This window comes from Lycium barbarum, chromosome 9, assembly GCF_019175385.1.
Source record: "Lycium barbarum isolate Lr01 chromosome 9, ASM1917538v2, whole genome shotgun sequence".
NCBI lineage: Eukaryota > Viridiplantae > Streptophyta > Magnoliopsida > Solanales > Solanaceae > Lycium > Lycium barbarum.
The window spans coordinates 98,143,029-98,160,514 of record NC_083345.1 but is presented as its reverse complement, the minus strand read 5'-3'; the positions used below and the strand labels follow the sequence as shown (position 1 = coordinate 98,160,514).

Sequence of the window (17,486 nt, the reverse complement as noted above, 5' to 3'; positions counted from 1 at the left end):
GTTCTTTGCCGGCTGATGCAACCCTTTACCGCGGCACAATTGGTATACTGCAATACTTAATTAACTTTTACACGACCTGATATTTCGTTTTTCATTAACATATTGTTATGCTCCAAGCTCTAAGCATTGGAAGGCGGTCAAGAGGGTCATGAGATACGTTAAGCTCAGTACAAGAGAACATGGAATTAACTAAGGAATTTGTCGGTAATCCCTAGCTAATCCGTCGTTAAATAGCTCCCCGCTAATTAGATTTTCTTATAATCCGTCGCTAATCCGTAGCTAAATAAGATTAGCATGGGATTTTTGCTGCTTAGCTACGAAATTTTGTCCATCACTAATTCCTTGTTTTCTAATAATGAAGGCCACGTGTACATGATGTCAACAAATTCTCCATCATACTGATAGAAACTTATGTATATATGCTGATGCGGATTGCGCAAGAAATCTAGATGATACGATTTCCACCCCTGAATATATTCTATTTTGAGGAAATCCAATTTGTTGGTCCTTTAAGAAGCAACAAGTGGTTGTTCATTATTCCATTAAGGCTGAATACAAGTCGGTTGCCAATGCTCTTGTCGAACTCACGTGGGTTAAGAACTTGTTGGGTGAACAAAGCTACTCCGTCTCTAAGATGCCCACCATTACTTGAATCAAAATCTAGTTTTTCCCATCAAAATGAAATACATAGAAGTGAATTTTCACTTTGTTCGCAATAATGTGAGATCTGATCAAGTAGTTGTGAAGCATACTTCTTTTGAACAAGATGTGGACACTCTCACAAAGGCATTGCCCAAGCCAGCCTTTCTTCGTTGTTTAGACAAGTTAGGTATTGATGCACCACACCTAACTTGAGGGAGATGTATTTAGATAAGATCAAATCTCTTAGTTAGTTAGGCTTAGTTTACTCTATCCTATCCATTAGATAATTTTGTTTGTTATATTTTGATTTTATTTTTGAATTATTAGATGATTAGACATGTTTGTAACATTATTATTTATTAGAATCTCTCTAGTTAGTTGTTCTTCTTGTATTTAATTAAAAAGGGAGGTGTTCATTGAAATTATTCCTTATTTATAAAATCAGCTTCTATTCTTAAAACTTAAAAATGTTATTCCACACTTAGATACTTATCAACTACTTTATCATTACCCAAATAGACTCTAAGGCCCCGTTTGTCCATAGATAACAAAAAAAAAAATCACTTTTTTTGGAATTTTGGAGTTGGAGTTGGAGTTGTGTTTGGCTATAGTTTTTGAAATTGTAGTTTTTGGTGAAATGTAGTAAAAAAAGTTAAAAAAGTAAAAAAAATTGAAAAACAAGTTTTTGATATTCCGGAATACAACTTCAAGTTGTATTCGGAATTCTCATGGCCAAACGCTGAATCCGGAAAAAAGTGAAAAAAAAATCCGGAATAAAGTGAATAATTCTTATGGCCAAACGGGGGCTAAATCTTATTGAAATTTGGACCACTCCTTTCATGAAATGCTTCTTTATTGAAAAGTGATTTTGAAATGGAAATCACGTCATTTAAGTTGAATTTTATCTATCATTACAACATTAAAAATAATGAACTTTACTCGTTATAAAAATAAAGTTACAAAAATATGTTTTGTCTCATTAAAATTACTGAAAAATAGTTTTGTTAGCGAACAACAAACGAAAACGAACTAGAGTCGTCTGCGTTTTGGACTTCTATTATCGCTCCCGCATTTCAACCTTTTCTTCTTCTTTTTTTCTTGTTTGTTTTTTTTCTTCGAAGAATTAATTCTAGGTGACTAAAAAGTCTTCAAATTACTAAAGGTGACGTGTAGGGCCCATCCCACATCAAAACCCAATTAAATTTGGGATTAAGAAGATTGGGGTCCAAAATGTAATTTTTAAAACTTCTTAATCTTTTACAAACTACAAAAAAACCCAAAACACCCACCCAATATTCAAAACTTCCCAAACCGTTCCTCCCCACAACTCCCTCGCACTTCTTCCATATTTCAAAATCAAAACTCCCAAGCAAACAGTTAATCTCCTTCACTTGGACGTCTCTCATCTCTCCTCTCTTCTTGTCATCTTCTTCTTCACCCTCGTCTATAGGTGTCGTTGCTGCTGCTTCTTCTTTAATATCAAGGTAAAGTTTTTGTTTCACTTGTTCCAAAAGTTATTTGGTAAAAATTGACGATTTTGGTTGTAGAAAAAGAAGAAGAAGAACATGGGTTTGTCTTCAACGTTGTTTATTTTGTTGTTCCTTGTTCGAGAAACCCTTATTTAGGGTATTTGTTTGACTTGTTGGGGTTTTTGCGTTTGTAAATAGCGTACATTGTTCTCAAATTATGATTTTTTGTGATGTTTTTGTTCTTGTTCTCCTTAAGATTTCGAAAAAATGGCTTGCAATCTTGTTGACTTTTTCGAATAGATGAGTAAGTTGCTGCAGCAACTTCAGCACTTGTTTGACAGTTGCAGACAGTTGCTGAGGTTGTGTCACGACCCAGCCCCGTGGGCCGTGACTAGTGTCCTAATTGGACACCCAAACCCACTCGCTCACCAAATCGACATATCAAAGACTTATTCAAATTTAGCATACGTTATTTTGAACAGTTACTGAAAATGAACGTCATCTTAAGCGGTCACCTGTAACAGAAATATAATACAAAAGCCGGCAGGCTGGCGGAATACACATCGCCCGGATATATATACATATACAAACATATGGGCCGTTTTGGCCATAATACCAAACAGGACCGCTTAAGGCACAAGTCACAGACATAATCGAACAAACACGACCCATGACCCACATATATGTCTACAGGCCTCTACAAACCATAACAGAAACATATGACGGGACAGGGCCCCGCCGTACCCCAAATAGTCATATATACAGAAATATGTATAACAAAAGATATGTACCAAAAATATGAGCTCTGGATCAAAGGAGTACTCCAAATAGCAGAATAAGTGTCCTACACTGGCGGGTCACCAGAACAAATGGCTGTACCTGCGGGCATGAAACGCAGCCCCCGAAGAAAGGGGGTCAGTACGAAATATGTACTGAGTATGTAAAGCATGAAATACAGTAATCCAAATCAGAACTGAAGTGAGAAGTACGAAAAATGGATACATAATTAGTATATCAAAACCTGTGCTGAAAACATAAATAATGCAAATAAAAACCATGCATAGGGCTCAGGAACGTGGTCGCCACTCCGACGCTGGCGCCACAACACATCATACTCCAGAAGGTTTCAAATCTCCGTACAATCCCCGAACATATCGTATCACCAAAACATATCACAACATCAGAACACATCATATGCCATATCACATCATAACGGCGTATATAAGCGGTACCCGGCCCTATAGCGAGGAACTCGGGAACCGTAACACATCATACTGCCGAATATAACATAGTGCGCACGATCACAAAACCGGCCCGGGACCCGGCGAACGATGTAGTAGTAGTATGCACGAGCGGAGTAGTGAGAAAACCATATGCATATGAGTAAATAGATTCCAAGACTCGATGAATAAATATATATATACCGATATCAGAAAGCTCAGAAACAAGTATCGAGTCAATCGGAATTAGTATACGAAAGTTATGAGCTTTTGAAGTACAGAACCTTTTAAAAACATTTCATAAGCCATATTTGGAAATTCAAGTATCATTCATATTAGGAACTTTTGAATAACATTATGGATCAAACCAAATGGAGACTTTAAGACCATATTTACGTATCAAAGTATTCATCAAAAACTTTAGTCATCTCGATTTTCTTTCGAACAACATTCGGAAACATAACCACTAGAATCTTCGAACATCATAAAATACGTATCAAGCCATATGGAATAGCTTATGGAAGTCAAAGATGTTGTCCATCCTAGTGGCTCTAAGAATAGGATTATCTTTAGAGGCATACATATGTGTTATTGGTTCATTTCATAAAGGTCATGCCAAAAGAACGAAAGGTAGGCTTTACATACCTCGATCGTTCGCTAAACAAATCCCGACTCAAATCTCGGGCTCTCCAATATCTACAATAACGTTATCAATTACCAAACATTAGCTACAAGTACTTAGAAATTCAATTCTAACTAGTACTTGTCTACAGAAATTTCGGCAGCATCTCCCCTGTAAATTCAACATCCCCGAGAATTTAACTCGGCCAAATTTATCAACAACCATACCAACAATACCAACAACCATACTAATAATCATCAAGAATCAATTTAAACGCATTCTAACATTAGTAACTTTCTTCTCTACGTAGCTTATCATATTCAATTCGACTACGTACATTCAAGCCAATATCAACGCTCACATCTTCATTACTAATCCAAAATCATTCAAATACAATTCAAAAGCATTTCAAACATTCTACAAAATATTCAAACAATTCCTCCAACACTATACTCCACCCGAAATCTCTACAATACAACAAAAGCCACAACAATACAATTTCTTCCTTCAAATTCAAAAACAACAACAACAATTCACACTTTAGCAACTCCATTTCCACAAATACAAGAACTACGTTAATGACCACGATGGCTTCCAAAACGGCCCACAACCATCACAACTTCAACTTAAATCATCAAATTCTCATTTTCATCATAGAATACATATCAACAACAACCAAATTACTACATAAAAATTAGTTCATCTTCCCTACACTACACACACATACACGGCCACATACACTCACACACACCCACACGGCCACACCCACAACACACAAATTTCATACTTTTCATTCATTTCCACATATTACAACATATATAAATCTTCCATAACATGTAAAAGAATAGCAATTCTTACCTTTTCTTCAATTTTTCCACTTGTCACCAAAGTGGTTTTCTTGCTTAAATAATTATATCACGTTGAAGAGGGTCTTGAAATTAGTAAGAATTCAAGAAGAAATGAATTTTTGGACCAAGGATTGATGGCCTCAAAATTTTTTCTTTCTCTTGTTCTTGGCCGAATGGCCTTTGTTTGTTGCTTTCAAATTTCTCTCTCTTGAATGTTCTTGAAAACTCTAAGGAGAAGAATGAAAAATAATGCCCAAGTCCACATATTTTATGATTTAAAGTTGGGCTCCCATGTGGCCCAAGGCCCACCTCATGGTGGCCGGCCACTTGGCCTTTTTTTCAAGCCCAAAATCCTTTTTTTTTTAATTTTCCAAGCCCACTTATTTCATGACAAATTTTTGTAACTAATGAAAACTATTTTCCAAATTTCCAATTTTGCCCTTAGCCTTCCTCCATATTTCCGCATCAATATTTTTCCATGAACAACTTATATATTAAGTAAAATCAAAATATTGCCCTATCTCTTACTAGCCACAATTATTTCGATTTATCCAAATGTGCAAAATTACGGGATATAACAGGTTGCCTGCTTTAAAAACCTCTATTTAGTGTATTTGTAGTGAAATACTGTTGTTGGTGTTGGTGTTGGTGTTGGTGTTAGTGTTAGTGTTGGTGTTGGTGTTGGTGTTGATGTTGATGTTGATGTTGGTGTTGATGTTGATGTTGATGTTGATGTTGGTGTTGGTGTTGTCCTGTTATGGTATGGTTTAGGAAAAGAAAGGATAAACAATTATTGCACATACATTTGGTGTATTTTGTTTAACTTGTATGATTATGTGTCTGTAGTAGACGATTTGGCTGTTGTCTTGGAAGTAAATGCTTGTTGTTTTGGTTTGGTTAAGTGTTTAGGAAAAGCTTGGATAAAATCCATCTTGTTGTTGTTATTATTATTATTGTTGTTTTTGTTGTTGTTGTTGTTGTTGTTGTTGTGTGTTTGTAGTGAAATAAATGATTTTTTTCTGTTGTTGTCCTGGTATGGTTCAGGGTTTAGGAGTGGATATCCAATAGATGGTTTTTTTGTTCTTGTCCTAGTATTTATCTGGTTCTGTTTATAGAAGCTATGTCCAACTAATTTTTAGTTTTTGCAACAATTTCTACACTTGTGCCAACAAGTAGATAATATGTTGCAACAACTACAAATCTGTTGGACATAGCTTCAGTTTTTTGCAACTGTTTGTAGAAGATATCCAACAGATTTTTAGTTGTTGCAACACGTATACAATATGTGGCAACAACTACAAATCTGTTAGACATAGCTTCAGTTTTTTGGTGTTTTGTAGAAAATATCCAACAGATTTTTAGTTGTTGCAACAAGTTATACACTTGTTTCAACAAGTATACAATATGTTGCAACAACTACAAATCTGTTGGACTTAGCTTCAGTCTTTTGGTTCTGTTTGTGGAAGATGTCCAATAGATTTATAGTTGTTGCAACAAGTTATACACTTGTTGCAACAAGTGTACCATATGTTGCAACAACTACAAATCTGCTGGACTTAGCTTCAGTCTTTTGGTTCTGTTTGTAGAAGATGTCCAACAGATTTATAGTTGTTGCAACAAGTTATACACTTGTTGCAACAAGTATACCATATGTTGCAACAACTACAAATCTGTTGGACTTAGCTTCAGTCTTTTGGTTCTGTTTGTAGAAGATGTCCAACAGATTTATAGTTGTTGCAACAAGTTATACATTTGTTGCAACAACTATACAATATGTTACAATAACTATAAATCTGTTGGACATTGCTTCAGTTATTTGGTTGTGTTTGTAGAAGATATACAACACCTTAATCACTTATTCAACAACTGAAGAATCTGTTGCAACAACCTATTCACTTGTTGCAACAGTTACATCATTTGTTGCAACAAATTCTTCAGTTGTTGGGGAATTCTGTTACTTGTTGTATTTTGTTTGATCAAATGTTGCACTTCTTATTATCTGTTTACTTTAAATGATGCACTAATCAGTTGAAGCTTTTTTTTTCTCCTGTGTGTAGATAAAATGTCTCCAGCCAAAAGAAAAGTTGAGAAATCAACTGAGGGTCATAGAGATAATAAAAAAGCTAGAGTGCAATCATCATTAGAGAATCTTGCTGATTTAGCAAAATCTATTGTTGAATCAGCAAATATAGAGGAAAGAGACAGCCAAACTGACAATCAATCCTCAAAAAAAGAGGAAGTACAAAGCCAAGAAGCAGTAGATACAAATGAACGAAGTGAAGAAGAATTAGAAGCTGAAGAAACTGCTGATGGATTAGATGGATTGGATGAAGATGATGAAAAGGGCAGTGCTTCCGAAAATACAGTTCAATTGTCGACGTTCATAGCTGAATTAAGAACAAAGAAGAGAAATAGTGTGAATGCCAATTTAATTGCAAAATCTTCTAGTAGATTGGACATAGATCATAAAAGACCTTCCATTGCTGAGGTCGTCAAGGTTTTCAGTATTGACAAGTATGTCGTGAGGATGCCATTGAATGAAAATAATGATTTGACCGTTGATCTTACGGTCAAATCAGGCATGGGCAAGAACTTTGTTATGTTTAGGATAATTCTTAAAAAGCAGGGGTTAGAGGATTTCTTTAGGAAAAGCTGTTTTGGGATGTATTTGGATCTTCCTGAAGAGACCGGTGCACGGTTTCAAATGAAAATGGTATATGGGCTTATGAAGCGTAGAATTCTTTCGGATGCAAAGGATGAGCTTTGGATTAATTACTGTGGCATGCCGGTGTGCTTTGGCTTGAAAGAGTTTGCCATAGTTACTGGCCTGGATGTCATCCTTGTGAGCTTCCTACTGTTGTATTGAATAAGCCAGCCCGGACTAGCAAGACAGCCAAAGAAGCCAAGAAAGTATGAAAGGGTGGAAAAGATAAGAGTGAAACTGGTTTGGTGGAGTTAGTTGGAAAAAGCTACAAAGGAGATAAGCAGCTTGTAGATTTGCAGTCCAAAACCATGTCAAAAAAGCATAAGCAATCCTTGTGTTTAGTTTGGTTTGTGCATTGTGTTCTTATGGAAAAAGATACAAGTCTGAACATACCACTTGGCTTGCTTAAACTTGCGGAGGACTATGAGGCATTCAACAACCATGGATGGGGCCGGGAAAGCTTCAAGTTGACTGTTGACTATTTATCGAAAGAGCTTAAGCCAATAGTGAAGACAGTCAATTTATATGGCTTCCCTTGGGCTTTCATGGTAAAGCATTTGCAATGTCAATTTCTTGTACTTTTTGTATTTATATCATCATTCTAATTTTGATGGTATCTTGTTTTCTAGGCTTGGGCATTTGAAGCCATTCCTTACCTCCGACAACAAGTGAAGGACTACCCTTCAGAAGTGTCTTTTCCAAGAATGCTTAGATGGCTGACTGCAAAGAGCAACACAAGATTGAGTGTTGATCTTTTTAACCCTCCTTTGGAAGAGGTAAGCCTTAAGACATATATATAGAATAAACTTGGTCATCTGTTGGATAATGCCCAACAAGTATGACACCTATTGCAACAAGTTACTAATCTGTTGGACAATGTCCAACAAGTACGACACCTATTGCAACAAGTTACTAATATGTTGGACAATGTCCAACAAGTATGACACCTGTTGCAACAAGTTACTAATCTGTTGGACAATGTCCAACAGGTATGACACCTGTTGCAACAACCTAGTTATCTGTTGCATTTCATGATTTAGGACCATTTTAATATATCTACTTTTTTGTTGTAGGTTGTGCACCCGTGGCTTGTCCCGACAGTACGGGAGTTGGAGATGCCATTCCTTGCTTCCTTTGAGCCCTTACAATCTATTCCTGATATATTGATTGAGGGGATGAAATTAGAATTGGCTGGAGTGACAGCCATCAAAAGGGAATCAGTTGTGGTAGATGTTGGTGGTGGTGGTGTTATTGCTGGTGGTCAACCTGTTGTTGATGACGTTGTGGAAGAAATTGCCGGTGAAAAAATAATAGATGATGATGTTGATTTTGGTAGACAAACTCCAATTGGTGGTGGTGTTGGTGGACAAACTCCAATTGGTGGTGATGTCGGTGGACAAACTCCAATTGATGGAGATGTTAGTTATGGCGGATTTGGTGGTAGATTTTCCTTTGTTGGTGCCGACACATCGAAATGTGCTTGTGAATGCACCTATTGCAAGCAGCGAATGGATGATTTGATAAATAATGTTGAGGAGTTGGTGAAGGCACAAAAAGACACAAATTCTGCTTTACAGAATTTGTTATCCAAGAGGGGTGTCAATCCATCCAAGAAGCTGACCTCACCCTATACTCTTATTCGCATTCGCAAGAAGGGAAAAGCAATTTCCAAGGCACTTGTCGATGTTTGGTCAAGGAAATCTTCTACACCCCACAATGCAGCTGCTGTTGTTGATCTTAAAAAGGTAAATATGTATAAGCAGGCAGATGCTCAAAAAATGAAGAAGCTTGAAAAATTCGTCAATGCCAAGAAGAGCAAGGGTACGATGTATTCATTGCATGAATTTAAGGCCGATGACTTCAGGATAATGACAAGCATAGAAGATTGGTGGCCGGCTAGTGTAAGTTTGAAAACAACAATTATTTTTGTTGAAACAAGTCTTATTTTGGTTGTATTAGTTGCTGATGTGCCGCAGATTTGTGGCACATTCGACGCCTTTTTACTATGAATCTTGGTTGTTTTCAAGTAAGTCTGGTTCTCGTTAATATGTTTTGTTGTGTTTTAGGAAAACAATGGCCCAAAAGCAAAAAGCAAAGAACAACAGAAAAGGTTGCCAGAAATGAGGATCAACGGTCCGTCGATCTATTGACGAACCGTCATTTGAACCTTCAATATGCCTGATTTTCCAGTGATGACAAAGTTGAAGGCAACAAAGGACGGAGGCATCGACGAAGTGTCGAACTGATCGACGTTTCGTCGTTTGTGTCGTCAAGAAGGATTTTTCAACAGAGGAGAAAAAGACGGAATGATCGACCGAGCGTCGAACTGGTCGACGGCACCGTCGAACGATACACAGTGCTGAAGTTACAAAAGACGAAGAAATCGACGGATCGTCGAACAATCGACGGTCCGTCAATCTTGCTATCGGGGGGGCAATTTTGTCAGTTTTTGCTGTGCATTTTTGGAGCCTATTTAAAGGACATTTTAGGTTTTACTTTGATATTGAGATTTTATTGTGCTCAACTAAAAAGTCTCATTGGTGGGTGAGCATTGAATACTCCCCTTTTGGAGCTTAGTGAAGACAACAATATTCTATATTCCATCATCTTTACTACCTTTGTAAGCTTTATGTCTCATTTATTGCTTACTACTTTTGAGACCATAATGCGTGAGTAGTCTCCTTAATCAAAGTTGCGGACCCAAAATATTGGGTGCTATGTAATGGGTATCTAACATTGTATATATATATATAATGGGTTGTGATGTATTTTATTATTTCTCGTAGTCACTGTTCTATAAGTGGTTGGAAACACTTGTTCATGCACAAATCCTAGTTTATTTGGAAAGATGAACTAGGGTGTGATTTGAAATAATATAACAAGGACTCGGGGCGCTAACCCTCGTTTAATGAACTCGCTTAGGAATAAGATGATTTCTACTTGGCATATTTAATCAACCTTATTTATAACTTTTCTGCATTTGGGAAAATCATGAAAAGAAATACTTTCTTACTATTGGAAAATATTAGGAAGTGTATTAGAGATTAAGTGCATGCATAACCGCGACCCATTAGAAATATATCATATTGACACCCATAGCATAACGTCTAATCATTGCGGGGACACAACTTTGGTTCTCCAAATCCAAACAAATTTCAAACAGTTCCAAATAGCAAATACAAACCAAATCTCCTTTTTAAAATATTCGGAATAGGACTAAAGCCTTTAAACACTAGTATCGCATACAATTAGTACCCTTTTCTCTCCATATTCCCTGTGGGATTCGACCCCAACCTTGTTTGGGTTACTATATTTGACAACGTCCGCTTTACGCCATTAATAGGTGTAATTTGAGCGTATCAAATTTTGGCGCCGTTGCCGAGGAATAAGGTTTAAAAATTACTAATTGTTGTGTACTCTTCTTTAAAACTTTTTCTATTCCATCACACCTTGTTTGCTGTTGTGGTGAACCAGGTGAACATGGCTGGAAGACATAATCGGAATCAAGGAAACCAAGGTGGTCTCCAAGTGAACCAACCTGCACCAGAAGAGGATGAAGATGAAAACATATTTGCGGATTTCATCAATGAAGTTGACTATGCTTCTGCCATGGTTCCTCCTAGAACTGGAAATGCTACTTTCAAAATTGATAGTTCCATCTATCAACTTTTGAAACTTGAAGGTTATTTCCGAAATTCTTCGGAGGATTGTCCACTTCGACATTTGAAGAACTTCTTGCATGTGTGTTCTCAACAATCCCAAGGTGCTGTTTCTGTAGATGCACTTCGATTATGGGTCTTTAAATATTCCTTAGCTGGTCAAGCCAGGGAATGGTATGAAAAGCTCCCCAGCAATTCTATTCATACCTGGAACGAGTTAGCCAATACATTTTTGAAGAAATGGTTCCCTCCAAGCAAAAAGGCTGAGCTTCGGGATAAGATCTTTGAGTTCAAACAACTTCCGGGGGAACAATTATATTCAGCATGGGAGCATTTCAAGTATTATCTAGCTCAATCTCCTACTCACGGATTTCCGGATGCTATTCTCACGGAAAAATTCTACAAGGGCTTGGATACAATGAATCAGATTGCTGTCAATACTGCCGCAGGAGGATGCTTCATAGACAAGTCATTTATCATTATTACACGGTTGCTTGATAAGCTCACCACCCACAATCAAGCTTGGCACTCGAGTGATAGCGAAGTCCTGTCATATAGTAGTCCCTCTACTGCCGCAGTGGCCAAAGAAAATCATGAGCGAGATCATACTTTTGCTCAGTTGCAAACCACCGTGGATTTGTTGTCAAAGAGGCTTACGGAGAAAGAATCTAAAAGTGTGAATGTTGTCGAAGAGATGCTGCCTCATACTCCCGGAATGTACCAAGTCTCGGAGGAAGCTTATCTAGAGAGGCAGCCATAAAATGAGGATGCCAATTATATCGATCACTCTCAAGGGGGCTATCAAAAGCAATGGAGACCCCAACAACAAAGCAATCAATATGGCCGAAATGAATATGGTGGTTCCGACAGGAGGGATTACAACAACAACAATTATGGTAATCGGAATCCCAATGCCTATGTTCCACCAAAGGGTCGTATGTCTAACGCTCATAATTGGCGAGAAGGTCCTTCCAATGATCAGGGGACTTCTCGAATGGAATCTATGCTTGAAAAGATACTGGACAACCACCAGCGTAAGAGCGACAAGAAAATGGAGAATCTGACTGAAGTGGTAGGCTCTCACACCGCTTCAATTCATAAACTGGAGTCACAAATGCGAGATCTTTCTTGTGAGCAACATCCACCGCAAAGACGGGGCCTTCTTAGCGACACAGTTCCGAACCCAAGGGGTAGTGGAGGCGATAACATTGCCTCATGCAAAGCTATTTCCACTAGAAGCGGAAAGATCCTAAACGCGGTAAATCAGAAGGTGGTTGAACCTATCAATGTCGAGCCGATCATTGATGAGGTTATTGAAGAAGAGGTTGAAAAAGAAATTGAGGCACCAATTGAAGTGCCTATTATTGTTGAGAAAGAGAAAGAAGTTCACCCTATTGTTCAAAAGGGTGAGGAGGAGCCAAGTGTTGAAAAAGCTACTGGTGAGAGCTTTCAAAAGAACAAGGTCACGGGGGCAATTAAACCCTTGACTCAAATATATAAGTCTCCTCCCCCGTTCCCACAAAGATTGATGAAAAGAACGGAGGATGCCAAGTGCCAACGATTCTACGACCAATTGAAAGGGTTGTCAATGAATATCCCATTCCTAGACGCATTCCATGAAATTCCGGGATTTGCTAAATACTTGAAAGATTTGTTGACGAAGAAAAGTCCAATCAAGCATGATACGGTGGGAGTCACCCACCGTGTGAGCTCTATTATTTCGTCATCAATAGTTGAAAAGAAGGGAGATCCCGGGGCTTTAACTATCCCTAGCACCATCGGTCATCATGATTTTTCTCGTGCTTTATGTGACAATGGAGCTAGTATTAATTTGATGCCACTGGCCATATATAAGCAAGCTGGTTTGGGAACACCTAGACCAACGAGCATGCGTCTCCAAATGGCCGATAGAACCATCAAGAGACCGGTAGGGGTTGTTGATGATATCCTTGTTAAAGTAGGGGAATTCTTATTACCGGCATATTTTGTCATCCTTGATTGTGCGGTTGACAAAGAAGTCCCAATTATCTTGGGAAGGCCATTTATTGCCACCGGGAGAGCCCTAATGGACTCGGAAAGGAATGAAATAAAATTCCGGGTCAATGATGAAGAAGTAACCTTCCAAGCTAGAAAGGGGTTGAAGTTGCCTAGTGCTTATGAGAGCATCTCGGTCATTGATTAGTTCGATGTGATGGACAAAGCGGTGGAGCATCAGTTAGAAGAGGAGCACTTTGATGAGACACTTTCGGCTATTTTGGTGAACTTCGAGGCGGATAACATGCAGGGCTATATTGAAACAGTTAATTCTCTCATTGGCCCGGGTTCATACTCTTATGAACCGAAGAAACTATCTCTTGATCTTGACAACAGAACAACTCCCCTGGCTAAGCCTTCAATTATTGAGCCTCCAAAACTTGAGCTTAAGCTACTTCCTTCTCATTTGAAGTATGCTTTTCTTGGCCCAGATAATACTTTACCGGTTATTCTCTCATCTTTGTTGAGTGAGGAACAAACTCAAAAGGTGCTTAAAGTGTTGCTGGCTTATCGAAGATCTATTGGGTGGACTATTGCGGATATTAGGGGAATTTCCTCCGGTATTTGTGAACATAGAATCGAGCTTAAGGAGGATAGTTCATCAAGTGTGGAGCATCAAAGGAGGCTAAACCCTTTTATGCAAGAAGTGGTCAAGAAAGAGATAATCAAATGGTTGGATGCGCGTGTTGTATATCCAATTGCAAACAGTCCATGGGTTAGTCCGGCGCAATTTGTGCCAAAGAAGGGAGGCATCACTGTTGTCCCTAACTCCAAGAATAAGCTGATTCCTACAAGGACGGTCACCGGATAGAGAATGTGTATGGACTACCGGAAGCTGAACACCGCAACTTGTAAAGACCACTTCCCTATACCTTTTATTGATCAAATGCTTGATCGGCTAGCTGGAAGATCTTATTATTGCTTTTTGGATGGATACTCGGGGTACAACCAAATTAACATTGCATTAGAGGACCAGGAGAAGACCACTTTCACTTGTCCTTATGGCACTTTTGCTTTCAGCCGCATGCCTTTCGGCTTATGCAATGCCTCGGCTACTTTCCAACGGTGTATGATGTCTATTTTCTCAGATATGGTGGAAGATTTCTTGGAAGGCTTCATGGATGATTTTTCGGTTGTTGGTGATTCCTTTGACGAATGTCTTGCCAATCTCGGCAAGGTATTGAAGCGGTGTGAGGAAACCAATCTTGTACTTAATTGGGAGAAATGTCATTTCATGGTGACATAAGGGATTGTCCTGGGCCATAAGATTTTCGAGAAGGGAATTGAGGTAGATCGAGCAAAAGTTGATGTCATAGCCAAGCTCCCTCCACCAATCTCTGTAAAAGGGGTTCGCAGTTTCTTGGGACATGCCGGTTTCTATCGGCGATTCATCAAAGATTTTTCCAAGATCGCCAACTCGATGTGTAAGCTTCTTGAAAAAGAAGCTAAGTTTGCATTTGATGAGAAATGCCTTAAGGCATTTAATGAGTTGAAGGAAATGCTCACCTCTACTCCAATTATTGTATCTCCGGATTGGTCAATGCCATTTGAGCTCATGTGTGACACAAGCGGATTTGCTATTGGTGCGGTGCTTGGGCAAAGGCACAACAAAATCATGCACCCAATTTATTACGCTAGCAAGACCCTCAATGGAGCTCAAATGAATTATACCGTCACCGAGCAAGAGCTTCTAGCCATTGTCTACGCATTTGAGAAGTTTCGGGCCTATCTACTTGGATCCAAAGTGGTTGTTCATATGGATCATGCGGCTTTGAGATATTTGATGACAAAGAAAGATGCAAAGCCAAGGTTGATTCGTTGGGTCTTGTTGTTGCAAGAGTTTGACTTTGAGGTCAAAGATCGAAGAGGTTTTGAAAACCAAGTCGCGGATCATCTATCTAGACTTGAGGAAGCTGGGAGACCAAGTGAAAATCTTGAGTTGAATGATGTTTTCCCTGATGAGAGACTCTTGGCTATATCTTGTGATGTTGCCCCTTGCTACGCAGATATCGCCAACTTTTTGGTGACAGGTCTTATCCCCGACGATATCAAGGCTTACCAAAAGAAGAAATTCTTGAGAGATAGTCGTCAATACTATTGGGATGAGCCCTATTTATTCCGCACTTGTGCCGACAACATCATTCGGCGATGTGTGGCAGAATCTGAGACCATGAAAATCTTGAAAGCTTGCCATGACTCTCCCGTGGGGGGTCATCACAGTGGGAGCCGCACAGCAGCTAAAGTGCTTGAATGTGGCTATTATTGGCCCACCATTTATCATGATGCAAATTTGATGGTGAAATCTTGTGACCAATGCCAACGCCAAGGATCCATTAGGAAGAAGCATGAAATGCCAATGAATTTTGTCATGGAGGTTGAACTATTCAATGTGTGGGGCATCGACTTTATGGGCCCCTTTGTAAGTTCTCGTGGCATGCGATACATCCTTGTTGCGGTTGACTATGTGTCCAAGTGGGTTGAAGCTGTAGCATTGCCCAACAATGATAGCAAGAGTGACACCAAATGTCTCAAAAGAAACATATTCACAAGGTTTGGCACTCCAAGGGCAATCATTAGCGATGGTGGCACTCACTTTTGCAACAAGCAATTCGCTAACCTCTTAGAGAAATATGGCGTGCAGCACAGGGTGGCAACTCCTTACCACCCCCAAACAGTGGGCAAGTCGAAGTCTCCAATCGGGAGATAAAGAGCATTTTAGCAAAGACGGTTAATGCAAACCGAACTGATTGGTCATCTAAGCTTGATGACGCTCTTTGGGCTTATAGAACAGCGTTCAAGACACCCATTGGTACTTCTCCTTATCGGTTGTTATTCGGTAAAGCTTGTCATTTACCTGTTGAACTCTAACACAAGGCTTTGTGGGCATTAAAAAAATTGAACATGAATTGGGACCAAGCAACCAAGATGCGGTTGATTCAAATGAATGAAATGGATGAGTTTCGGTATCATGCCTATGAGAGTGCGAGTTTGTACAAAGAAATGATGAAACACTATCATGATGTCAAACTTCTGAAGTGAGATTTTCAACCGGGTGATTCGGTGTTGCTATTCAATTCAAGATTGAAGCTCTTTCCGGGCAAGTTGAAATCCAAGTGGTCCGGCCCTTTTACTTTGGTGAGTATGTCACCCAATAGGTCAATGGAATTAAAGTCTGACGACGGGACGCGTACTTTCAGAGTCAATGGCCATCGGGTAAAGCACTACCATTGGATGGTTTATGGTGACAAGATTTTCGATGCTCACCGGTTAAAACATGGCACCAGACCTTAGCATCCAAAGTGGTATCACGCCGTGCCGCGACGTTAAATTGTGCGCTTCTTAGGAGGCAACCCATGTGCAATTTTTTTTTTTGCAATATATTTTTATTCCATTCCGCTGATTTTTGTTGTTGTGTTGTTTTACATGTTTGTTGATGTGTTGCAGAACCTAAGTGTTGAAACCTAGAAAATTGCCAGGACAGCAGTTACCCGACACATTCGACGGACCGTCGATCCGATCGACGAAATGTCAAATGCACCGTCGAGTGGATCACAGGAAAGATTGGTCACTGGAAATTATGGCAAATCGACGACAGGTTTGACGCTCCGTCGAACTGCTCGACGGGCGTTCTTCTGCTCTTTGTAAAAAAAAAAAAAAAAAAAAGAAAGACACGGAGGGTCGTGATAAAAAGACGGAACGTCGATTGATTCGACGCTCCGTCGATTGAACAGACCCTCCGTCGTTTAAACTCGGATATTCAGGGACGTGTGTTTATAACCCACGTCTGTTGCCCTCCCCTTTTTCATATGTAACGTCTCCCTTTCTCTAATTCTCTCTATCTTCCACTCCCACTTCTCCCCCTTTGCCTTAACTGCTACCCCAACCCTTCCCACTCTCCCCTTTCTTCACCAGCCACTACCACCATCTCCCCCCCCCCCTGCCCTACTACTTTGTCTCTCTTTGTCTGTGACTTTTTCTCGAGTAGTTTTCCATTCTAGAACGTTGAACTAATCCTCCAGGTATTTGCCTTACTGGATTAGTTTCCCTTGCAATTGTTTGTTTTTGCATTCTGGGCTTATGTGCTTATTTTTGGCTGCTTTCCTTGTTTTGTTTGCATCGTGTTATTTTCGCCTGGTATGCTCTTATTTTTTTGCTGGGGGTGGTTTGTTGAATTGTCTGTGGTTGTTGGGTGATTGATTTTTATCCAAGTTGGAAGGCATTACGACAAATACACCTCAGTCAGGAGGTTGTTGTGGTTTTGCCCACCAACTGTTCGATGAAATGCCCA

The 17,486-nt window shown here is 39.3% G+C and overlaps 1 non-coding gene across 1 annotated transcript; it reads right to left on the bottom strand.

Moving 5' to 3' along the window:
- Positions 1-11,430: 11,430 nt before the first annotated feature.
- Positions 11,431-11,536, bottom strand: LOC132612415 (small nucleolar RNA R71). Its single transcript, XR_009571779.1, has one exon. It is a non-coding gene; the product is annotated as a small nucleolar RNA R71 (small nucleolar RNA).
- Between the last annotated feature and the right edge of the window lie 5,950 nt (positions 11,537-17,486).